The sequence below is a fragment of the Phoxinus phoxinus genome (assembly GCF_949152265.1).
Source record: "Phoxinus phoxinus genome assembly, chromosome: 1".
Classification (NCBI taxonomy): Eukaryota; Metazoa; Chordata; class Actinopteri; order Cypriniformes; family Leuciscidae; genus Phoxinus; species Phoxinus phoxinus.
The window spans coordinates 21,155,113-21,181,890 of record NC_136876.1 but is presented as its reverse complement, the minus strand read 5'-3'; the positions used below and the strand labels follow the sequence as shown (position 1 = coordinate 21,181,890).

The 26,778-nt window shown below is 38.2% G+C and overlaps 1 protein-coding gene across 2 annotated transcripts in view; it reads left to right on the top strand.

The window, feature by feature from the left end:
* The first annotated feature begins 8,948 nt into the window (after window positions 1-8,948).
* The window catches only part of tanc2a (tetratricopeptide repeat, ankyrin repeat and coiled-coil containing 2a), a 155,588-nt gene continuing 137,758 nt past the window's right edge, over window positions 8,949-26,778 (top strand). The window contains exons 1-2 of one of the 2 annotated variants that reach the window (XM_079630081.1): window positions 8,949-9,287; window positions 17,592-17,676. The gene's annotated coding sequence lies outside the window, so the exon portion shown is untranslated. The remainder of the gene's footprint in view (window positions 9,288-17,591; window positions 17,677-26,778) is intronic. The other variant, XM_079630080.1, reaches the window with a different exon arrangement.

Below are 26,778 nucleotides of genomic sequence, written 5' to 3'. Positions count from 1 at the left end.
ATAGGCTATTGAACAGCTATGAAATGGAGCTGCACGATTAATCGTTAAAAGATCGCTATCTCGATTCAAACACCCACATGATTTCATTCCTAAATGACAACGATTCATCTGTGTCAATTAAACCTTGGACAGAATCACACCGGAACATTAAAATCTGTGTTCGCACTGACACTGACCCAGATAAAGCAGTTGTCATATACTGTACGTATTTAGCCCCGCCCCTTTTCAGTGCTGGACTCCTTGTGTTCTGTTTGTATTTCCACAGGAAGATCTAACGGATTTTTGAATGAACCGCTCTTTTAAAATCTTCCAGGTCTACTGACATATGTTCTGACATCCACTTAATGGCAGATATTGACTTGCTGGGGCGCCGAAATATCACACAACACCTGAACCAATCACCACGCGTGATATCTCTGTGCTCAAGTAGCAGTGCTTCGCCTGTGCTTCAAAAGTTTGAAAAGCATAAAAGCATAAAAGTTTGTGTTTGCATAATATATGTGTGTCTACTGTGTATAATTATTATGTATAAATACACACACATTCATGAATATATTTAAGAAATATTTGCATTTATATACTGTATACATTTATATAATTTATATTATATATAAATATTTTATACATAAATATAACCAATTTTTCTTAAATATATACATGATTGTGTGTGTTTTTATATATATATAAATAATTATACACAGTACACACTCATATATTATGCAAACACAAACTTTTATTTTGGATGCGATTAATCACGATTAATCTTTTGACAGCCCTAATATATATATATATATATATATATATATATATATATATATATGTCTGTGTGTGTGTTATATTTATATAGATAACACATTTTTCTTAAATATATACATGCAAGTGTGTGTATTTATATATACAAAATAATTATACACAGAACACACATTATGTAAACACAAACTTTTATTTTGGATGCGATTAATCGCGATTGGATCACTTTTACTCACGACATGCTATCCGGCAACAAATGATTTCATGCATTATGCTAAGCTAAGCTAGCGGTGGCGCTGCCAGACTAAGACAATGCATGCACTGAGACAAAAATGCGTTTGCTCTCCTATCTAAATGTAGGGGAGGCGGTGAATAACCCATATTTCAAGAAAGGGTGGTGTGTTCCTTTAAAATATTACAATCCTCATGATAACTTTCATTAACTCTACAATAATCCACTTCACCAGCTAATTACTCTTCGACAGAGATGCCATATAAATATACAGATCACAAACAGTCTTTGCAACCACACATTTCTGTGTTACAAATATTAATATTATCACAAAAGTACTGGGATAAAAGTTTTTAGTTGGGATATAAACACTGATGATATCTACGGAAGCGATCAAATTAGAGCAAATCACCTTTTAAAAGTAATCACCGCTTCAAATATTGATTGTTTTGATTGCGTCGTTACTAGTGAATGTTAAAAAATATTGTTGTCATTGAATCATTCATTCAAGAGATTCATTCAAAAACGCTGATTCATCCAGTAATGAAACAAGTGAGTCATTAAATAATTTGTTCAAACCGACTTTTTAAAATATAATTAATTCAGATTAATTAAACTTTTATAGGCTGCAGCAATTAACATGTTGTCAGAACCTCTAAATGACATGTTATTTTGTTTAGCTGTATGTTTTTGTTTAGCTGAATAATGGGAGAATCGTCATTTCTGTTTGAACAACAAAAAATGTGATTCTAAATTTATCCAGAATCGTTCAGCTCTATGTACCATTCTTTTATATTATCATCTTAAAGCATGTTGATTATACATTAAAAAAGTACATTGATTATACATTTTCTTCCATCGGCTCTATTACACATTTGTCGCTAATTCAAAATGAATCAAGTCAGTTTGGGGCAAAACTGCACCATTTGTCACATTGAGACTGCCAGCTACTGTGCTGTCTGTAAATACTGTGGGTTAATCCAGACTCGATCTGTTTCACAGCATTCTCCTCCACAACAGAATACATCTCGGATCTGACAATCTGCCACCCTTAACAGACACATGTGGCCCCATTCTCTCCTTCATTGACTCCATGTGGTCACCATGGTAACCCAGCAGTGGCATTTTATAGCGCTGCCATGGGGGGAATTCCTCCTTTTTGGCACAGAATCTCTTCATGGGGGCTCGCCTCTGATTTGGTCCTTAGCAACCGGTAGCTAAGCCGCCTTGTTGCCATGCGAGGAGCTCCAGGCTAGAACCTTTCCTAATCGCCTCCGCAGACACTCTCAGATATGCACAGAGTGTAGTGTTAAAGGCCAGGATGAACCACTGATGGTTGGTGGCAGCAGGTGATGGGTCACAACATCAGAAAGACTGAAATAGCATTTTTTTACTCATTATAATCACTGACGCTGTCTACACTAGATACTGCACATACAGATGTGTGTTTAGTTTCTGACATACTCCACTTTTTTCCACATTCAATACTTTGACCTGCCCAGTTTAAACAGCACGTTTGTGTCTCTGTACAGGCTTGAGAAGGATATGTCAGAAACAAGTGGATGGTTTATTTTAGTGGCGTCCCGGATCACGTTGAAGGATTAGGCTATATGTTTGTTCGGAGCATTTGGTTTGAAAATGAGGCGCAGTGTTATGGAGAGTTAGCAAAGAAACTTTGGTTTAAAGATAAAGAAGCCAACTGCATTGTAAATTATTTCATAATGCTTTGTCTGTAAATGACAGTTTTATATGGATAATAATTTTCAAAACACTTACTCGCGTGCAGTGGCAGTGGGTGTTGATATTGTTTCCTATGCAATGACATTAGCCAATCATAACAGTGACCGTTGGTGTTTACTGACAAACCTTAAAGGAGCCGACCCTTAAAAACGGATCATTTCAGACAGAGGGTCAGAATGAAGGTAGAACATTGTCAATCAGTCCTCAATAACAATATGATTTAAAGACCCCCTGTGGTGAAAATCAAGTTTTTTATGTTGTTTACGTTTTTAATGTTATTTATATGTCTATGTGGTGTTTTTAATATGCTTTAAGACAAAACATGTGCAAATTCATAAGTCAGCACCATTGCAGAGTATTTTCTCCTTAAAACTGCAGTGAACCAAAGACATGGTTGGAAATCGAGCTGGTGTGAGCGAGTGGAGGTGGGGCTAATTAGCATATTCATGAAGCAAGGGTGTAGTGTTACAGTGAAGATATTTTAAGGCATGAATAATTTTTTTCAGAGGAAAAAAACATTTAAATATATGATTTTGGTGATCAAAGATGAGTTTTAATGGATACAATTATTGACTATATGCAGGGGGACTTTAAAAAGAAAAAGACAGTGTTCATCTCTCTTAACATACACCAAGGAAACAAAGAATTGCTAGCTGCTAGGATGCAATAATGCTCAGTAATAGCCATCTCCCACATTGTATTGATCTCTCGGTTTCACTGACGGGAGTCACGCAGGCTGCTGTAAGCAGACATGGCAGATCCAGAAAAAGCGATTAAGGAGGAGTCAATGGCACAGTGCAATCGCAGCACATTGCTGCAAGGCCATCGGGAGCAGCGCTGCCTGGAGCGGCCGGTAAGCCTCCTATCTCTGGCACCCACAAAGAACGGCAAGTGACATTTCTCAGCTTCCCCATCCTCCTTTTCTTCTCCCCCCTGCCTTTCGTGTCCCTTGCCCCCCTCATCACTTCACCTTCACTAATTACCGGGAGAGCCAGAGGAATCCTGGAGACCAAGGCAGATGTAAGGGATGCAGTGCTGTCTTGCATTATGTATTGTTAGTCAATGTTTTGGCATGGAAGGAAAGTCTCAAATGATATTTACTCAAATCTAAATTTAAAGTAGCCTAATAGCATTTGTAATCCAAAAGCTCTTGACTTGCGTAATCCCATGAGACTGAGATAACTACTGTTTTGGCACCAATGAGTGGATTCAGTTCCCCCTTTCTTCCTTTTAAAGCAAGACACCACAGGTCTAATTTGAACTATTAGATATCCCCATACTTCCCCAGTTAATTTATCACAATTTGTATTACAAGTTTTCTTAAATGTCATGTTTAAATATGTAAAATTATGCATTGTCCAATTAAAATTCAGAATTAAAGGTTTTTAAAGAGAGGATTTTGGATATCTCTTTTTATCACTATATAAATTAGACCATATGCTTTTAGGTATAAAATGTGATGTACCAGTGTTATTTTAATATAATTTAAATACTATTATGTTTTCTGATAATATTTTTAATTAGATTTTATTTTTTTGTTGTCTGTTTAAATTTTAGTTTCAGTATTAGTAATTTTGTTGTGTGTTTGTCATTTTTTATTCGTTTTTTTATATACAGTTTCAAAAAAGTTTAAGTTTCAAGTTTTAGTTATAATTAGGCCTATTTGTAATAATTTTAGTACTTAACCTAAACACTAACGAGGATAATAACCCTGATATGAACAAATTCTTCTGTAAAAAACAAAAACCTTAATATATTGATAGGAAAAACAACTGTAAAGTGTGGTGTATGTGAGTGCTATTGAATGAAGATTTCTGGCTCAGTGCATGAGAAAAAATTCATTTTGAGTAAATGGCCTTTACAAAGATGTATTATAATTTAAGACGGCATATATATAAAGTGTAATAAGCTTTATGTTATGGTGATCCAATAAGAAGATAGCAAAATATTACAAAATCTCTAAATTGACCTAAAAAACAGTGATTATCCCTGCATTGTCTTGAATTAAAACGATTTGTCCCGAAAGTTAACAATCAACTTGGGGTCAGATTAATAGATAGACACCCAGCAGGAATATACTTGAGGGTGGATGATGATAGCATGCAACATGCAGCCTTGCGTAAAGGAAATTCAATTTAGATTATTGCACCGGTCTACTTTTGCCACCCGTGGGACTAAGGAGCTCGAGAATCACAGACTTTGCAAGTTTAATAAGGAGTCTTGGTTGACTGCAACGTATAATCTCCATGTTGATGAAAAGCTCAAATGTGGCGCCACGCCCTGTGTTTGTTTGTACGTGTACCAAGCCGCTCACCACAGGCCCGGGCAGCTCTGTTGTGGAGCCTGAACATGGGAGATCTCATTTTGATATAGCCTTGAGAATTTATTGATAAGCGATTGCTTGAGGAGGCTTATGAAAAGCTGTCTCATTCGTCAAACGTGTTTCCAGCAGAGCGAGCCATTTGATTGGAGCTTGGCGATTTCACAAAGCCAGATTTCTATAAATGGGAAATGGTTCATTGGTTACCTAATATCTACAGTACCTCTGCTGACATTGATGGAACAGTTGTCTTCGAGACGTTGGCAGATAGTTTTGGCTGAGCGGACGGGGCCTCATGGGAGTTTTGAGTTTCATTTGCAAAATCTGGACAGTCTAATGATTGCGGTAATACAGTGTGAAGCAGAGGCTGGTTTCACTTTTTCTGAATCTGCCATAAAAGCAATTTAGCAGCATTTTAGAATATATCCGTGCGGAGGAGCTGCATCTCATGATAGCACAATTTGTCCTCTAATGCCTGGAGACGCATTTATGGCAACAAGAGGACATTTTTCAGCAGTTTAGTAACACATTTGCTACCTATCAGATTCCCCTTTTTCTCTATATATACTCTCTTGCCCTTTGACTCATAATCTATGGGCAAAAACTGTGTCCTACTCCAGGGAGAGACTCACAATGAAACCGAACACAAGTAAAGTTCATTTTTAAGTCTTGGACTTTTTGTCATTCTGGTGCTTTGTATCTCTAGCACATTTTGCATTATATTTAAATCTTTCTTACAATTATAGTTTGTTTTTACAGCTTTAAGCACAAACACTTAAAAGTGCATTGTGTAATATTTAGGAGGATCTATTGACAGAAATACAATATCATATACATAGCTATGTTTTCAGTGGTGTATAAAGACCTTACTTAATAAATTACCTTAGAATGAGCGGTTTCTACATATACGCCGCGGGTCCCCTTGCATTGAAATGCGCCGACATGTTTCTACAGTGGCCCTAAATGGACAAACGCATTTTGTCACTATGTTGTTCTTCGTACAAGGAAGCTAGCTAAAGTCAGCGAATAAAACACTGAAAACAAGTAACAATATTATTCGCAATAACATATCGTTTTACTGAATAATAAAGATAATTTCTTAATTTATCTTTGTAAAGAAACCTCATTGCTGAACTGGCTACTCTGCTTTCTCAGACGGTGACATCTTTTTCTGTCGGCCATCGTAACATTTGTTGGTTGCAATTCGTAACCTCACCACTAGTCACCACTAAACTCACACACTGCACCTTTAAGGAGAGATGGTCACATTTCCTTATTACCCTATAACACATTTGTAAACGTGGCACATAAACTATTATGTGAACAAGCCTCTAAAAAGACATCTGTCTTAATCAAGGAGTGTAATGCTGTTTTTATGTCCAGATGGCCTGGCTTTTAAGCTACTATTTTAAATTTGATGGTAATTTATTGGTGCTTGCGAAGACAACCATCACTATTATTGTTGTTCATACTTACGGTTAAGGATCTGAACAAACCTGTAATCCTCAATCTTAAACTTTGGTGTAGTTTGTGCTACGGACATGAATGGTATAAAATCATGTGGCTTGTTGAGGAAAGGACTTATGGTTTTTGCTTGACATTATCCAGAGGTGGAAAGTCCAGGTTCAGAAAGTAAAAGTCCTCCTCAGTATTTTGTTCCAATCACCTGGATTTGCTAATTAGCACAGTTTTTCAGCCAGGAGATAGAACTAATTAGTGAAATCAGCTGACTGAGTTCATGGGTGGAATAAACATATGGCAGGACTTTTACTTTCTGACCCCTGGACTTTCCACCTCTGACATTATCCCATATACTTACATTAAAGGTGCAGATACAAAATAAATATTTTTTTCTTTTTATTTAGAACAAATAAGTACCTAAGTTTCTGAAAAAGCTCAAAACATACAAAAACGAGTGGGGATTACAATCTGAGAAAAAAGTAAAAAATAAACAGAATAAGGATTTGAGCATGGGTTATTTTGACTATAATAAATATTTGAATGTGACAATAAAAAACACCTAGAAGTAGAACACCCTAGCAATACAATTAAAACCACTCACAACCCCCACTGATAACTGTCTAAGATCTAACTGCATTCATTGAATCCACAGTAGTCCTATATGTCCGAGTTGATCAAAATTAGGAAATCCGATTGGAAACATTTTGTTTTCCGCATTAAATGTGCTTCCATTTAGTAGCTATTCCACCGTGTGTAACGTCTCAGAGATTCTGCCAGCAAACCCATCCAGTTGACATATCAATCAGAGCAGTTAGACTTTTACTCAATTAAGTGTTGGCACTAAGCAACTAGAAATTGAATCTATTTCGCATTAGGCGCTTTCTTTGTTAATGCTTTGTCCAGTGCATCCGACAGGCCTCGTCTCACCGTGCCAGAGCCGTCTAACATGTGTATTCTTCAAAGCGGGTTAGATGTGTATGTCTAATGGTACATTTTCCACTCAACTTTCCATCTTGAATTATTCACTTGATTTATATCAGCTAGAATTACAGTTCTTGCGTTCTTACTGTTCTTAAACCATGTGTTATGTTCTTTGTGTAAAGTTTGTGGGTTCTTTGTTTTATGTAGATCATTAAATATCATCTACATATAAATTGAGAAAATACATAAAAATATGCACTTTTGTGAATCAGAGAGTGATGTTTGAAGGAAAACAGTGTTCCAAGAACTTGGCTTGTTCATGTGAGATACAGAGTAAAAAGGTGTTGCAAGATGCATATTCACAAAATCCTTATATGGCCTCAGAGGCAGCCTTTTATAAGGAAAGAATCACTTTTATTGAATTCTTTCTGTAGCAACCCCCCCCCCCCCTCCCCCTCTTTGATCAAGACAATTAGCCTACCAGAAAACAGATCCCAAATAAAGCACATTGGCCTGTTCTCAGTCAGTCTGAACATTTTCTTACACCTTAGAATATTTTCCACAGATATGTTTTTGATTCAACCACAGCACACGGGGAAAGAGTCCATTAAAACGAGCAATCTACAAATTCCTCAGAAATGGCAAGGACTTCCATTTACAACTCTTAGACCTTAGATAATCAGAGAGTGTTGTACTTTATAGGCTAGCCTATGATCCATTAATACCCTTTTCATCCTTAAGTGTTAAGTGTCCGACGTAAAGTGGAAAACATAAGTAATGAGGCAGAGGTTGGCATTAGCATCAGAAGGGCTTTGATGCCCATAGGCAAGTTTGAGCAGCAGAAGATCAGATACGATCAATGGCTCAACTCGTCCTATAAAAACAACACACACAAAAACACTTAACAACACATTTGATGTAGACCCCCGCCCCCCCCCCCCCCATCTTAAATATCTTTAGTGATCAATATCAGCTGCAGAATAAGTCTGTTGATTTTATATAGATGCATTTAAAATGCAATGAATTCATAAATAAATAAATAACCTAATCTTTACATCTGTAATGCTAGTCCCAGACTAAAATGCATGTTTCAGCTGTTTTAACTAAAAAAGCAACTTACACTGACATATCTTAAAATATGTCAGTGCCATTGTTTTGTCTCAAGATTCACACCAGTAAATGTTTTTTTTTTCCCTGCACGTTTGTAAAAGCAATTTACATGTCCTAATTGAACTAAGGCCTAATCCTTGCTTAATATAAGCCTTTTCTGTGAAACCGGGCCGACATCTAGATTTAAATTAAACTTGTAGATTTAGATTTGTTATTATTTATAAATGTTAGAGACTCAATAAAGAAAACTAACTCAGTTTTAAACAAACATGTCATGGTGTCAAAGTCAGCATTAATCTATTATTAATAATTAGGCTATTCTGCATCATAATTTCAGGCTAAAGTGCAGCGTGTGTAGAACTGGAGGCAGACGCACTTCCCGCCCCCCTCATGAATAATGTGCAATAGCTCCGCCCACCAAGCGCAGAAGCTGTTGCAGTCAGAGCGCCTGTATGCGCACGGGCACGGCGTCTACAAATGATACCAGAACCGCGTCGCTACAGTTGACAGACAGAGGTCCTTCTGTTTGCGGACGCGACGGGGCTGCACTCTTCTGTCATGGTGATCTTCTGATCACAGATATTTTTCATTTGGTACGTGCTGGCTGGTAAGCGCGAAAACCAGGACTTACCGTTTAAGAGGAAAGGAAAACACAAGGACGAAGCGTTTACACTTGGTGAAGTCCTAATACACGGACACCAGCCCAGAAGAGCAGCAGATCCAAATCCATACGACTGCATGTGAACAGAACGGGTAGGTGCAATCTCCAAATGACAATATGATATTAACATATGTGTTTGTTATTAACATATGTGTTTGTTTCATGTGTTGACATGAAATGGGCGACGGTTCCACACGTCGTTTCCTAGCGGCGTTCATCGTGTTTGATGAATCAAAATCAATGAACCTTTCTGTTTATTTACAACGTTGGGAATAATATTTGAGTGCTGGTTAGACAGTTACACCATCAGTCCTAATTTTTTCTCATTTGAAGCGGTGAATGAATCTCCATGAGATAGCCGGAGATACAGCGCTTATTTGGCAACATTGCTGCGCGTGCAGTGTATAGCACAGACGCATGGCAGGTTTGGGGCGTTCATCAATTGGTTGTATTAATTATTTTCATATGTAAATGATGTATTTATTATTAATAAACCATCTATTTTAATTAAGTGTGTGTGTGTGTGTGTATATATATATATATATATATATATATATATATATATATATATATATATATATATAATATATATATATACACACACACACACACACTTGCATGCATTTAGTTTTGGCTTTTTTGTACAAATCTGCATAGTAGAGGTTCTGAATAATGGGTCCACTTTTATCAACTGCATGTAAACATCTCAATGGGGTTTCCAGGTCTCCTGGAATAATCATTATACTTGAATTGTTATTAATCAGAGAATGTGTTTGTATTTCATGTGACTTGGAGTATTGGGGTGGGAATTTGGCAAAAAACCCTCCTTATGTGCAACTGTAAGTTAACCCATCATTATTGCATGCATTTATTGTGTGCATGCATGCAGAATTCATGTTGAGAATAGAACAGCGCCATTCCTTCTGCATCAGCTCTGACTGGGGCGCAATGTGGGAATTCAGACCACAACTGTGTATTGACGTCCTTGGCCTTGGCTTTACTACCAGTCTAATGTTAAGGAGTCTTTGGCAGGTGTGGCACCACACTTGTGTGCCACTGCCAAATAATGTTCCTTAACTTATGATTGGCCCATAAGCACATCCTGATGATGGCTCTTCTAGCCGTAACGGTTTGATTGTGGTTTTTAGCGTAATATCTTTATTCCAACAAAGGCTTTTAATTGCATACTTCATGTGAGTGTCGTTTATATCTTCATAGACGGTTATCCCTTCTTCAGAGGGAATTTGCATTGACACATAATCCAAAATGACCCCTACATTTGGGAAAAATAGGTGTGGCACTCATTTTTAGCAGTGATTAGCATGCTTAATATTAATTTCTACATGATTGGCTGTCTGTAATAGCAGCTGTGGTGAAGTGATTAAGGATTTCAGAGTGCGGTCTGGGTATTGGGGGATTGAGACTTTTGCACAGGAAATCATCTCAGCTGTGTCTCAACACTGGCAACCACATGAGAAATGTCTTCTCTGGTCTGGGTATCAGCTGAGAAAATCACCCAATCGTAATTAAACGCTGCAAATTGATTCAACGGCTGGCCGGTGTAGTGTGTGTGTGCGTGTGTGTGTGTGTGTGTGAGAGCAGGATGAATTGTCCCAGTGGTTCTTAACCAAACACCAGTGAAGTAGGATAACTTTTTGCTCTTGTTTTGGAGAGAAGAGGCATTTTACTGGTACATTTTCTTATACGCCACATTTCAGCCGCAAGACAAGTGAAATTCAATTCAAAATTGAAGGAAGCACAAAGGGCCAGGAGAACTGATAGATTTGACACTCTTTAAATTGGTTTTCCCAAAGTTAATTTCAGAGCGTGTTGTTTTGACCCTGAACAACGAATAGTGTTGCCACTTTTCAGATAAAATCTTGGGGATTTGTCTTTCATAACTTCCTTTACTCAACTAAAGAAGAATTCTCTGAAGCCCTTGAAACCTAGCAGCCATTCAAACATGCTAGAATTAGTTCTGCGGTCTCTTGTTTACATTGAAGGTCCATTGCAGTGATCTATAGAGAACTTTCCCCATAATCTCATTCTCATAATTTAAAACGAGAATTCTGTCTCATCAGGCGGTTATTCTAGGATCAGACAGGAGGGTCCGTATCCAAGGCAACACGTCACCACAAAGGCGAGCATGCCAGGTGTTGCTCTGTAACATTTGTGCCTTTGAAGCTTCCGCACCCCTATGGGGACCTTTTATGGGGTCTGTTTTCGTCCTTTTTGCTGCACATGGCCTGCCACACATTGTCTCTCTGCTTAACATATGAGCGTAACCAGGATGCTAGTTGGGTGCGGGTTTGGAAATACCCCCTATGAGCTTTATTATATATTTGTAGGGCCCTATGAAATCCATATTTGTTTCATGTTTTTTTCATTTTTTTCATTTACATCTATTTGAATGGTTTAATTACATTTTATTTGTCTAATTTGTTGAATTCATAAAACTTAAATATTTTATTAAAATTTTAGCAATAATTGTGCCCGAGTTATAATCACATGCACTGTACAATATGAATATATTTCTGTCATAATTTCTACAAGTTAAACCAAACATTTATTTTGGCAGGTTGTAGTAAAGACTGTAGTGTCTACACTACTGGACTTAAATAGCAGTCTTTTTGTAGTTTAATATTCACAGACTTTAAGTCCCTTTCACAATTTGACTAAGTGTACAAACTTTTGATTTATTCTACCAAATTTGCCAGATTGACATTTCTCTTACCGGTTAAATTACACAATTATATTCTGCGATTCCGTGTTTTCTGAATCCTGGAAATGATAAGAACCCTATATTTGTATGTGTGTGTGTGGATTGACACACAATATCTCTGTGCATGAAACAGAAGCAGAGTCCTGTGTTGTGAATTGGTGGGTTTTGGTCCCTCAATTTTTGCTCTCCAGACCGGGGTCACTTTAATTATGCGAGAAGCAACAGATGTAGGGCAGCTTAGAGTGGTGTGCAGCTGTGGAAACCCACGGTGATTTAAACGCATTGAAATGTCTTGTCTCATCTACCGCCGCACTTCGTAGTTGATTGATTGTATGTTAATTCTTGCTTTCACATACCCATTTGTTTTGCCTTATATGTCTTCCTCCACTCCCATAACCAGGCAGTAGACTATTTTGAATCTTTGGGGATTTAATCATCAAAATGATTTTTTGATGCCTGAAAGCTTCAGTCATCACCCTTATCGGGATCCTCAATGATGTCTATCTTAGCCAGACAGAAAAATGCTGAAAATAGAACGGCTTGATACCAGACACGTCTCTTACAGAACTCTGTGTTTCATATGGTCTTTTGTTCGGGAAAAGCAAGCCAGTTTGGTTTCTTTTGTTTTGAATGGTGGTACTTCTCTGGGTTGAGATTTATAGCCTTTCATCACCATCACATTGGGTTGTTGGGATCAGATTCTGCAGTCCAGGTGGGTTCCGTTCAATCCCCACCCTGATCCTGAAGGATCTACCTCACCAGCCCCCACAGGCTGATCAGACAAAACTCCTGAGGTCTGTCTCCAGACTCGTATTTTCTCATTTCTCTCATACATTCCTGTGGGTATGATTTAATTAACCTATTTGTCAGTGGCATTGCATCTGCTCTCTCTGATATCTGTGATGGAGCTGCAGAGTTACTGAGGAAGTCTGGGTCATCAAACACATCAAATGTCAGGGCCAACCTGCAGAATCTGTATTTGTTTTGGCTCACTGTGTCGTGCCATTGTCTACTGTCAGTTTAACCCAGCATTTAGGCCAGCGTTGATTAGTTTAGTCCACGGAGACCAAGCACAAGGGAGTTTTCATTAAGAAAACATCTAGATTATTTTGTTCCTAGTTCATACCCAGGATGCTTCCTGAGCCAGTGTTTGTATTAGTCAGAGAGACATAAAAACTTGTATGATGACGTTGGTCCTGCTCAACTCGTTGACGTCCCCAAGGGTTTGCTTTGGTTTGGCTGTTGTTTTGTTGTCTTGGTGTTAGATAATTAACCCTGTTAAATTGCAGTTGTTGTTTTTTTAGGGCATCTTCCATGTAAAGCTTGACAATTGTTTTACTGCCATAAGCAGGATCTGACTGTAAATTTGTTGCAGGAAAACAATGCTGGGTGAACTGACCTAAATGCGTTCATTACTCTTATGACTCAAGGAAAATTATCTTAGATGAACATAATATCTACATGATGATTGTTTTTTTTAAGTGTTTCCATCTCATTTGTTGTAGGATAATCGTCATGAACAACATGCCTTTTTGTAGCAAAATCATCTGAAAAATGTAGATAGTTACATTAATGTTGAGTCTCTAATGTTGCATGTGTAGTGTGAGCTATGCATATAAAAAAACAACTGAAAATTCTGTAATTTACTCACCCTTATGTCGTTCCAAACCTGTATGACTTACTTTCTCCTGTAGAACACAAAGCAATAAAAAAAAAAAAGATGTTTCTATGATGTTTTGATGTCAACATTCTCAAATATCTTATTTTGTGTTCCACTGAAAAAAAAGTCACACAGGTGTGGATCGAAGTAAATGATGACAGAATTTTCATTTTTTGAATAAGCTATTCTTTTAAATTTTGGTCTGTTTTTCACACTTAAAAGTTACTTGGATGGCGCCAAGTCATGTGGCCAATTTTATATAGGCCTACTTTATTTTTGGGCTTGCCACTGTCGTCATTCACTTTCAATATATCCAAAAGAGTGGTCAGGTATTTTTCCAAAAACAAAATCACATTTTATGTGGGGAAAAAATAAATGAATACCAGTTTGGAATAACAGGAGGCTGCGTAAATTATGAATAACAAGTGAATTATTTCTAAAACATTGTTGATCGAAGGGTGATCAGACCACTTGTTTACAAGGAAACGTGTGTGAATAGGAGCACCTTTAACTGAAGCCACATCATTTGCCTAGTATATTTGCTTAACGAGTCAGGTCTCTAGTCTATACGAATTCAACAACCTGCATGACTTTCCATGTTTGCTTTTGTACAGCATTCAGCAGTTCCCCCAATCACACTTCCCCCTGTTGATTGAAAAGTCACTTTTCCGTAGCATAGTTCTGTTTCCTTCTTGAGTGCAATTCACCATAAACATCCGTTAAAGAGAGAGTTCACCCAAAAATTAAAACGGTCATCATTTACTCACCTTGATGTTGTTCAAAACTTGTATGAATTGCTTTTTTCCCCCTGCTAAACACAAAATATATTTTGAAGAATGTGGGAAACTAAACAGTTGATGGACCCCATTGACTTCCATATTATAGAAAAAAAAAATACTATGGAAAGTCAATGGGGTCCATCAAGTGTTTGGTTACAAACATTCTTCAAAATATCTTCTTTTGTGTTCAGCAGAAGATAGAAATTCATACAGGTTTGGAACAACTTAAGGGTGAGTAAATTATGACGAAATGGTCATTTTTTTGGTGAACGATTCCTTTAAGTCTTCTTATTGCCCTAGTGTCCGACACAACCAGTTTGTCCCTTTAAATCCAGTTAATCCGGATGTCCTCCCACAGCCTCTAGTCAGTTACAAGTATTTGTTTACTCAGTTAGCGTGAACTGTTTGCTTTAAAAAGCACCTCTTGAGTGGATATAATGCTGATGCAAACACAACCATGTGACTTGAAATACCCTAACTACTAAACCTGTTGAACAAGCTTTTTATTACTTATTATTGTTTGTCATAGATGGTAGATTAAGATAAACATTCTTGGTAAAAGAGGAGAGACCAGGCAACAAATGTCCGGATTCTAACCAATGTTTCCCACAAAATCACCTCAGCTCAAATGTTTCCGGAGCAGTTGCTTTGACCATAGACATCATACATCTTAGTATATATATATGTCATTTATCCCCTGTGGTCGGAAACAAGCTTCTTGCGGTAATGTTAGAGACATAGCTGTGCCTTTGTAAAGACCAGACCTTCTGTACTGTCACCTCCAATGGAGAGGGCGACCGGAACCCTCTGATTCGATATGATGGCTCTTTGACTCCAATTCTTCTCCTGGTCTTGCATACACCGTCTACTTCTCGCTGTGGTGTTAAGTTGAATGCTCCCCCGCAAGCTTCTAGCGGGTTATGCCAGTGGCGTGTGTTGCAGCGGCTGCAGGTTAACTGCAGGATCCATCTCAGATCTGACAGGCTTTCGCTGGCTGAAATCAACCACCCAAAAGAACCTTTGTACAGTGTGAAGTCTGTTATATCTTACTCTCCAGCAGCTGGAGTGAGAGTAGAGCTTGTCTCATACTATAGGGACTGGTGAATCATTTTGAAATCTTTTATAGAGAGAGAAATAGAGATTATAAATTCACTGCCTTTTTTAAAATTCTTTCATAACTTCTAGCAGATGGCCTGTGATTTCAAATATCTGTTAGTCGCACCATGCATATTATCTCACATTTGCTCATTCTGCTGATGTTGTGCCTTTATATTTGCTGACTCGCATGATTCAGGCTGTTGGTCAAACAAAGGCTGACGTTTAAGTGATGATGAAAAAATCATTGGCGCTTGTTTAGTGTTCTTTTGTTCTTTGTTTTGAACACCGCTCCACAATCATCCATTGAAACCAGAAGTCAAGCAAGCAGAGCAGAAAGGAGAAGTAGAGGCTTTTTTAACATGTGTGCTGTAAATCTGCACTGGCCTGTTGTGTCAGACAGTCTAAGTCATTGTTGTGGCAGATGTCTGTCCTGTCACCTTTGACCCCTTTGCTTGAGGCCACAGTAACTGCCCTGTTTTGGAGGGCTGGAGGGAGGCTGTTAAACGACAGGCTCTGTTTTGCATGTGAAAGTGGGGACATGTTTCAATTAAGATGCACACGTTGTCACTCTTTTTGTCTTTACTTCTCTGGCTACTGAATTTAACATCGTTCACCTCTCTCAAACTGTGAAAATGTGAGAAACCGTTGTGTGTAAGTCCATCTCTGTTACTAGTGGAAATTGCGGGTGTTCTTTTAATATGCCGCTCATTAATTCAATTTTTTCCCCCATATTCATTAATGATAATATAACATTACCACCTGGTCCAGCTGGTGACAGCAGTGAGTGAGGATGTGTGGGAGAGTCTCTGTGTGTGCAACCACTTGGGAGAACGCTTGGCTGTTTTCACACTTGGTCCAAACCCGGTCTCTCCTGTGCTGGAAAGCTTTTCTAATATTAATGCTATAATAATCCTATGACCTTTTCTCTTTTTGTATTGTCTCTCAGCCATCTCTCCTCATCCTCGTACAGTCTTTCTTCATTAGGTTCATCATGAGTGCCCCCCCCCACACACACACACACTGCTGATTGGCTATAATTGTTGAGGCGCTCAGTCCGATCCACTTTCAACAGCGTTTATCAGAAATCGCTTACTGCACCTTGATACAAAGAACTTGCTTCTCAACATTTAATAAACTGTGTTCTTTAATGTACATCACTGTTCAAAAGGGGTTGGTAAGGTTTTATGCTCACCTAGGATGCATATATTTGATCAAAAATACAGTAAAAAAAAATGATTTCAATATATTAATAAAGATAATTAAAGTTGAGTTTTCAGCAGCCATTTCTTCAGTCTTCAGTGTCAAATGATCATTCAGAAGTCATTCTAATATGAGTTGCTGCTTAAAAACTTTATTCTTATTAATTTTTTTTTTTTTTTTTGCTGTTCTCTGAATATGACTCCTAAAAGTTTTACTAAAGTGTCCACTTAAAAAGCAGTTTTGAATCCCAGTGGAATAAAGTAAATTATCCAGTTATTATTTTTGCTTACGGTTTATGAATCCTGCCTATTTTGACAGTACTGCTTTTCATGTAGGCTAGGTAAGTTGGCATATTTATCTAGTTTAAAAATAACTAATGAAAAGGTGGCAACAACCTGCCAAAAAAATACAAGTGCTTCGTGACCTCAGCATAAACGGGACGTTGTTAGAGGCGAAGCAATTATTTTTATGCAAGATTGTGAGGGCAATTTTGAGAGCAAAAAAAGGTCAGTTGTCTATCTATTGTAAATAGTGTAGCGATGTATGAAGCACGGCTCACACAGAAGTCCCTTTCAAACCAAGAAGCTTTCTGTCAGTCAACACGGCGAATCCCTTTGCGAAATCTTTTGCCTTCACGCTAAATAGATTGCGTGGATTACTATTGGCATGACTGAATTTTGCCCATTAAAATTGACCAAATACCAAACCTTCAGAAAAAAAAAGACTAAAAATGTGTTCTGTTTCCAGTCATTGCGTAATGAAACCGAGAAATAAGCGCTGACTTTATGTGATGATTTGTGCAGTGATCATGACCTTCAGATCTGACCTTCACACACTCTCAGAAGGCAGTGTCGTGACTATTATTGTTGTCCTGTATTCAATGCTTTTCGAAACAAGACACCTTTGACCTCTGCTGTGACTGTCTGTTCCTTCTCAGAAAATGCCGTGCAGTAACAAGACCCTTTGGGTGGAAGGAACAAACAGGAAGGCTGCCGCGACTTCTGTTCCGCGCAACAGCAGAAGTGGGTTCTTTTCTTTATTAAAGAGCCAAGAGTGTGCGAATATCTCTCTACTGTACAACATCTGTTTCCTCTGAAGATAATCTCAGGCTTGCATGATCCTCAAACGGACAGCTGTTTCACTGTGCAAGTACAGAAAAGACTGCTTTCTTGTAGAAGTCTCCACATTGAAGTGTCCAGGCGAGGTGCTCTGTCATCTTCGTGTAAAACAATGAGCCGTCACTCTTGTGTTAACACAGCTGCGTTGGATAACTTTGGCTTTTGTGTGCCTTTTAGCCTCAGTGGTATGGATTATCATCACTATGAAGCTATGCTAGAGATGTCAGCTTGTATGACTCAGATGTAAGACCATGTTTACTGTAACACCTGAGGCCTGGATTTTAGTTTTTGCATCAAGCAGAGTCATGGATAATATAGGACTCAAATGTGATGCCTCGAGTTAAGCAAGTGATTTGCGCAAGTAGGACACATTCCTGGATCAACAGCCTTTGTTGGACATCAAACAACGTTCCTGTCTTTCAGTTTCATTCACTGGCCATACATTAAATACATACAAATACACTGCACGGCCAAAAAAAGTCTAAAGTTGAAATGGGCAAATGCTTAAGAGTCTATGACTGGATCATTATTGCAGTGATTATGTTTCTAGAATGTTATATGTTTGGCAACAGTTCTTCTAACTAATAGCTTTTCATTTCTTGAACATGCATGTAGGAAGACACATCATGGACATATTGCAGGATGACAATGTCAAGATGCATCAGGCTCTAATAATTGTCAAAAGATCTTGATGGAAATAACATCACTACATTTATTTCCATCAAGAGGTGCATTCATTTTTGGTCAAGATCTTGATCAGAACTTTGTAAAGTCTCCTCCAGCACATCCCAAAGGCTTTCACTGAAATAAGGGCCTGGATTACATGATCCTAAGATATGACCCTACATATTATAAGTAACACTTGCATCATGCATTTATTAGTGAATGACAAGAACCATTGGCCTAACCTAGGTTAATAAGGATGTTGTTCCAGGCCTTAACCATAACTCAAAGCCTAACCTAAACATGAAATATAAGAAATATACAGTGTTTTATTTTAGTAATATTGGCTTTTATTTTTTTTATCTTCAATTTTTATTTGAGTTTTTTTCCCAGTAATTTTGTTTTGCATTTGAATGCTTTTGTCACTTTTTATTTAAAAATGTTCTAATATTACTAATATTACTATTTAGGTTTAATGTTGTAGTTTATTTCCACTTTGTAATCTTTGTGCTTTAGTTTAAACTTATTTCAATTAGTTCAATTAGGTTACATTTTAGAATTTTATTTTTAAGTTTCTCATCTACTGTATGTCTTCTTTCAGGATTGTTTCAATTAACAAATGATTTAGTTAACGATAATAACCCTGATATGAATGTTATGCAAAAAAAAAAGAAAAAAAGATGTTGATCCATGAATATGTCAAACTTGTGTAAAGCACAATAAGCTTGGTCTAGGGTGAGCACTGACCATACAGTATTATTAGCCAATCACAAGCTCTGAGAAGCCTGGGACATATTAGGGTATTCTGACTCATGCAGATAGAGGAAGCACTTTAATAGCATCTTTCTTTTCCTTCTGCCCACTGTTTGTCCGATGGTACCCTAACAGAGCACAACAATGGACCTCTTTCTCAAGTAATGATTCTCTTAATGCGTCTACTGACCTCAGCTTTGTTGACGTTTTACGTTTACACAACAACGATATGCGGAGAAGTTTTTTCCTGTGAGTTTTCTGTGTACAGACGACACCATTGTCAAAACGATCCCCATTCACAGGGTTTTCCGTGAAAACTAATAAAACCCCTATAGTCTGCTGCCAGGCCATTAGATGATGGCGGTGAAACATTATAGACTGAACACATAATGTGCATGACGTCATCGTCTTCAGAGATTTGTGTTTTTGTTGTTTACACAGAGACCGTTTTCAAAAACGTACTCTTTGAAACCCGTTTTCAAAACTTAGTTTCCCAGCACCCAGAACGCCGTTGTCGTGTAAACGAACTTCCAAAATGCATAAAAAGTTTACGTTTTAGTTGAATATGGCCCCTTAAACAGTGCTCTAGTCATTCATCAGCTCTAACTGTTGTTGCTTTATTTGTGGCCATTTGTTCTCAAAGCCAGCCATAAAAGACATAGTATATAGAGGGTTTTCACTACAAAAGTCGGCCATTTTGGAGGCACTGAATGTAAACTATGCCACTGAACTGAACGGACTCGCAAATTTGGCTGATTATTGCTGCTGAAAAATGGTCGTGTTTTGGTCTGTACTAATCGGTCGCACTGGGAACATTAAGAGTTCTATAGACTGCCTAAAGTTAAAGAGAAGAGTGCAAAAAACTGATGAAAGAAGGCGTTTGTGGTTGAGAGAGGCACAGCATCAGCCACATGTGTAAATGAAGCGTTGACTGGCTAAATGTTGACGTAAAGTAGTTACCGTAACTATGGCTACTTTCACACTGTCAGTCCAAATCCGATTATCTTTGTATCTGATCTAAAATGATGCCAACACTGTGTATCACAACTGGTCAGATCCGATTTGTGTGTCCATGCAGCTCTTTGGCAATATGGCAATTGCGTTGCTTTGATGGAGGGGTTTTGCAATAGAGATGTTGTCTTATTTAAATTTTACAACATGGAAAATGTGCAGCCGCCACACTGGACTACTGCGTCTTGAGCCTGCGACAGAACTGTTGGACGCTGGTATATGCACAGCTTTTTTTCCACGCTCTTATCTGTGCCGGTTTCAAAATATGTTTCAAAAATAATAATTTTCTGCTCGTCCGGCACTTTGCAACAACAGCCTCATTTCGGCAGCAACTTTCAGCATGTTCCGTATAACAACGTCTGACGTTTACATTTTACGTGGTGTGAGAAAGTCTCATACCAAGTGAAATCCGATCAGAGCGTTCAGACTAAAGTGGATTTCCTGATATGTGATTTGAATAGGATTTCAAACCACATACGGATGTAGCTTGAAACGGATTTTATGTGCTTTTTTTTTGGACTGACTATCTGAACGTAGCTTATGTCGGGATAATAAATAGAAAAAAGCTATGCTAGCTAAGCTAGCTCGTTCGGATCTTTACCACATATTAACTTTAGTTTGTCAAAATTTCGTGCTCTTTCCTACTTACTAAGTCCTTCTTATTTTGCAGCTTCCACGTGTTTTCCCTCATAAATTAGTGTAACAATGTGTTCAGTAGTACATAAATAGTGCAATCCATGCTGTTGTTTACATCCGAGTATCTCCAATATGGCCGCGCATCCAGGTGACGTAGGTGCAAACCCTCTATAAGTGGGCGTGACCTCCACTCTGCTTATGTTTAATTCCTCAGTTTGTCTGTGACCCCGCCCCTTCCTGCAGTGCTGGAGCAGCATGTGCTGTTTATTATGCTGCTGAATGAAGAACCAGCCCCAGCGTGTCCTCATTCTGTCTCCTTCATAGGGGGAGCGACCAATCAGCCTCCTCTGCTTCAAATCCACAGATTTGCACGAGCACTCTTTGATATGACATTGCTTAGATGGCTAGCATACTTCTCTCCTCACAGTTAGTGCAAATTCTCCATGCAGGTGGAGAAGCAGAGAGAGAGAGAGAGTGATAGTGGAAGGATAGATGGATAGATAACACCCTGTGCTTCAATGGAGTCTAGGACTCCCTCTGAGGAGCTGGTGGATTCCAGCACTACGCTGGATTATTAATGACTGTCTAGCTGAGAAAGAAATCTCAACCCCAAGAGCGCACACATACTGACAAAAAGAAGGGAGTGGCTGAGAGAAACAAGCACAGGAAACAAGATAAAGAGAAGGAATTGTAATGAAAGAGTGTATCGCAATGGGAATGAGTGATTGAATGTGCTACAAAGTCGAGGAATGAAAGTAAGGTAGAAACACATTGTGAACACGTCAAACGTTTAGCATGCGCTGACTGGTCCACAACACCCAGCATGCAGGTGAGATGACAGCGAGTATGGAAATCAGCTAGTGATAAAACATTCTGTGTTTGTGTGTGTTTTAGGGTGTGTCGTTCTGTGGGGGGTGGTGGAGAGTAATATGTGGCTGCGCAGTTGAACGTTGTTTACACTAGCTTCAGTAAACCTTTCTGACTGCCTTTGTTAGCATGCACAAAGGAAGTACAGATACCTCATGGATTGAGCTGAAACATTTATGAGTTCGCTCTGTTTCCCATCATCATCTTCACTCATGATGTCACGCCATGTTCTTTAGATTCTCGTCACGGATTAACACTTTCAAATTCAATCCCATTGTTGATTTCTGTCAGGCACAATCCCATCTGCAGAACACAACCTACAGGGGCTGTGAGACGTAAACTTGGTTACTTCAGGCAAAAATGCTTCTTGATCAGCTTTTTTGAACAGCTAAGAACTATTTTAAATGTGACAGTCTAAAAAATGCAATGCTATTTGTGAGCTGGTCAAAAAGCAGCACAAGATGTGATCATTTGATGTAGTATCATTTGCAGTAATTCTCAATTAAAATTAGTCTTGTTTAAGGTTTATTTTGGTTTAAAGTTGGAATAAATTCAAATGAACTTTTATGTGGATGATGTAATTTTGTTGGCCAACGTGGATGTTCTAGCATCATCTGGTTTCCCTTAACAAAAAAAAAGGATTTTTCCATTGGCTTTTGGATTATTGCAGAAAATAAGATGTGTGATTCTTACATGGTTTGTTTATCGAGATAAACTTCACTAATGAACAAAACTTTTAATTAATTTTTAAGGCTAAGTAAAATCTGCAGAAGTAATAGAAGCTAATTTTAGGCTATAAATGAACTACACCATGATCACATAAGTTCACCATCACTATCACTGAGAAACTTTCAAACTTTGTGTGTCACAATATGGTATTAAAGTACTTCTCTTTCTTCCATATTATAACTGTACTAATAGTAGTTGGAGTTTGAGGTTTTTTAGGAAAGTTTTGGATGAAGTTGTGTGTAGGTAGGTTTATCACTGCAATGTTCTTCCCTGATGAAGCATTGTGGAGAAAATGGCACTCAAAGCACTTGATCCAAAAGAGTCTGACCTGTAGAAAGGAACGAACAAAGGACTGAACCCTATAAACCAGACACAAACCACTCTGATGCGTCAGCTTGATGTTTGGGTGCTTTCAGAGAGTAACGGATGAGAGCTATTTGTCAACATTGCCTTAAAGAACCTCATTGATAGTTATCAGTTAGACGTTCGGCATTGTCAAACTTGTGTTAGCTAGAAGCTAATAATAAAATGTTTCGTCTTAAAAGTCTTTATAAGGCAAGGGGTCTTGCTCAATGCATTCCCCCTTATTGTTTTGAAGAAAGTTAGACTGAATATTTGTTCCAGAGCTCACTTACTGGCACATCATAAATGCCTTTTCTCTGGATTCCTATTGCTTGCGTTATCGTCTTGTTGTTCTCTGGTTGGCTAGTTTCATATGATCTAGTTTCTCTGTAATGTTTGGGCACAGTTTCAGTTGCTAAGAACTTAAGCTTGAATCAAGCTGCTGTTTCATGAAGATACATTATTTTATACACTTTGCACACTTGTTTAACATCAACATGAAATGGCATTTGGAGCCCATTTTACTTCCGTAATGTCTCATTATTATTATTATTATCATCATAATTTAATATCATGTGGCATTAAATGGCCTAGGAATGTGTGGGAAGACTTTATGAAGATGAGTGAAGGTACATGTTAATCTTCTAGGCCAGGGGTTTTCAAACCGGGGTATGCAAGAGGGTTATATAGGGTGTCTGTGGAAAATTAGAGGAAAAGATTCAAGCTATAAACTTAAACTTTTTTTATTTCTTATACATTTTTAATATACCGTAATACCAGTCTATGTCGCTTCAACAACGATCAGAACTCGGTGCGGCACTGTTTGAGAGGGTCCTTTACACTGTTGGACTGTGGTGATGCACAGCTGTGTGTGTTACTAAGCATGACGGACGGTGAAGATGGATAGGTTAAACTATAATATATAATAATTGATGTCAAATTATATTACAGTGTTTCCCATACATTCGTACACAATATCAACACAGCCTTTTGGTAAATCTATTTGGTCATTGACATTGAGTAAACATGAGCACTGCACGTTTTAAAGTCAAAACGCGGCGCGGGTGTTTTTATACGAATGTATCTGAAGTGAACCTACGGAAAAGAAATGTTTGAATGTTATTTCAACTTCATCTTTCTTTAACTTTCCTGGTAAAGCAGCGTTTATGAGTGCTGCGCTGCTTTGTGTACAGCCGTTACCAGGGAAACCGCTATTTCTGCCGCTCCTAAAGCGCCTCCTGCTGGCTCCTCTTTGTAAACTGCATCATTCTGTGGGGCCTTGCAAACCTGTTTTAATACTAGTGTGAGATTTTTCTACAATATTCACTCATGACAGTAAAATAGGGAATTCTATGTCAATCTACTGCAGTATTTCCTCTCTCAATCAGTAGAAAACACCCAGTCATGCTTGAAAAAATAATAATACCGTAATTTCCTGTGAAACCGGGATAATTTAGAAAAATACCGTGATATGGATTTTTGGTCATACCGCCCAGCACTAATATTGTGCCTTTAGGGGCTCTCTGCTGCTTTCTAATAAAATAAAAGCTTTCTTTTAACTTTTTTCTTTTTAAATATTCAATTTGTTTAGTGTCTAAAATCTGAAAAAAATACTTCCCAGAATAACTTTTATAACAACTTTCATCACGCTCAAATGTATTTTTAGTATGATTGTTTTGACCAAGTAAATGAGCGCTGTGTTACCCCACAGTTTTAATTTGTCAAATAAAGTGACCTGTATGAGTAGTAATTCAGCACTTGCGGCTATTTCATTAGGATAAAACTAAACAAAACTAAACAATGTGAATTTAAACGTAACTTTATTTATAAAATAAACATAAACAACAAAACGGCTTCAGCATATAGCCTAAGCATAATAAAAACAGCAACATAAAATGTCCCAGGCTCTCCAGGGCTCCAGACTAACTTTTTTCACTAGGAGCACAGTGGCCCCCAACTGAAAATTTTAGGGGCACAACAAGAAAATTTAGGAGCACACACCGTAAATCAACATATTAACCAAATATTCAAATTTCTACTAATTTCCAGTGTATTACTAATAAATACTTTGATAATAGATGCAGAAATTACAATGCCTTTGCGCTCTGATTTAACGTTACAGCCTCTTGTCTTCTAAAAGCAACCGGCAGTTGATTTATTAACATGTCACGGCATACTCTATGCTTGAGGCTAAGATTGTGTTTAAATATAGTATTGTGTTTAAACTGTGAAATGCCTGCACTGTCGGCAAACTTCGTGTTCCCCGCAGTTATGGGGTAGCGACTGCAACATTCGCAGTTTATGGAATTCGTCTCCTTGCAGTACTACCTCAACCAGTCTTCCCGAAAATGGTGGTTTCGGCCTTTTTCGCCACTAAAACCTCTCACTCTGAATCATCATCCGACTGTGACACTGTACTAGGGCTGCAACGTTTCAAATAGCTCACGGTTCAGTTTTAGGTTCACGGTTTCGGTATGATTCGGTATGTGTTCAGGGGAAAAAAAAGACTACTGTCAAATTTTTTTACGAAAATAAGAAGAAATAATCTAACCAAGCAAAAGCACAAATAAATACAATAGAGCAAAGATAGCCTACTAATAATATAAACTATGCTTTTCAGGTCTAACATTAGTTTTCAGGTACAGAAATTGAATAAAATAATCAAATGTAAAATAACATTGCATATTTGACTGTATAAATTAAAGATTAATCCTTATTAAAGTTACAAAAGCTATTCAATTCAGAGCTTAAGGCATAACAGATACTATATCTGCTAGGATACTCATCAAGACGGCCATGTTTTGTGTGAATTTGTCCATTCAAGTGCAAATGAAAGTTTGCACTTTCGACTTGAAAGATAACTCAATATTTGCGCGCTTTCTGAGATGAGTAGCCTACGAATACATGCACACACAAATCTAGACGCGAGTTCTCTTTCACGTCTTGCTCTTGAATGTTTACATTGGCAAAACATAAATGAGTTTAGTTTAAACACCGATGGTAACGTCTGCAGTTCAGGTCTCGTCGGCGCTCGTGCGCTATCAACTCCCGGGTGATGACGGCGTAAATGACAGGTCATGTTCGAGCATTTGGCACTTGCATTGAACAATGTTTACACTGTAATCGTTGTAATCGAGTAATCGTTTTGATTATCGCTGTTGTAATGTATTATTTGGTAAGCCAGCAAGTGAATTTAACTGGCACAGTAGCCGCAGGTCGGAAGAACGAGTCAATAGTTCGCTTGCTCGTTGCTCAGACGCTCATAGCAGGTTGTGATATTTGTCTCCGTCTCCTTCCCACAGACGCGCGCTCGATTATCTCTAGGGCCCTCCCCCTCCACACATTAGCCACTTACAGTGGCCATTCCCTATTCTTCTCGCACTCATTGGCCTGCCACACATTTCGGATTCATTGATAAGCCCCTTCCACGTTTAACGTGTAAAAAATTACTGGTTGCACATGTGCGACTGGATGTAAAATTCAGTCGCACACTCTCAAATTTTGGTCGCAAAATGCGACCATTTGGTCGCAGTCTGGAGCCCTGCTCTCTGTCCCACCCTGCTTCAAGTTCATACCACAGTAACATTAATTAAACTTTTAATACATGAGCTCATCCATGAACATGTTTTCAGCCCGAGTCCTGTCGGATTGCTTTCCATCGGCTGTGGAGGTGAAGACCACAACTCCCATGATTCTAAGCTTATTCACGGCATCATCAAGCTACGCCGACCTCTAGCGGCAAAACTTCCATACTGTGTCTTTAAATGTAAACTATGTTGTGTTTCCAAATGTAGTTTATAAATGACCCAAACTGAGAGCTAATGCAGAGATGAGCCGCATTTACTGTGAACCGAGGCGGTCTGAGGAACAAGGGAACAAGACTTACCGGTATTCGCATGTAAAAGAACACAATGACATGCTTCATTCTGAAACATGCAGTGCGTATACACAGCCTATGCGATTTAAGCCATATCACGATTTTATTTCAATTAATCATGCCCTAAC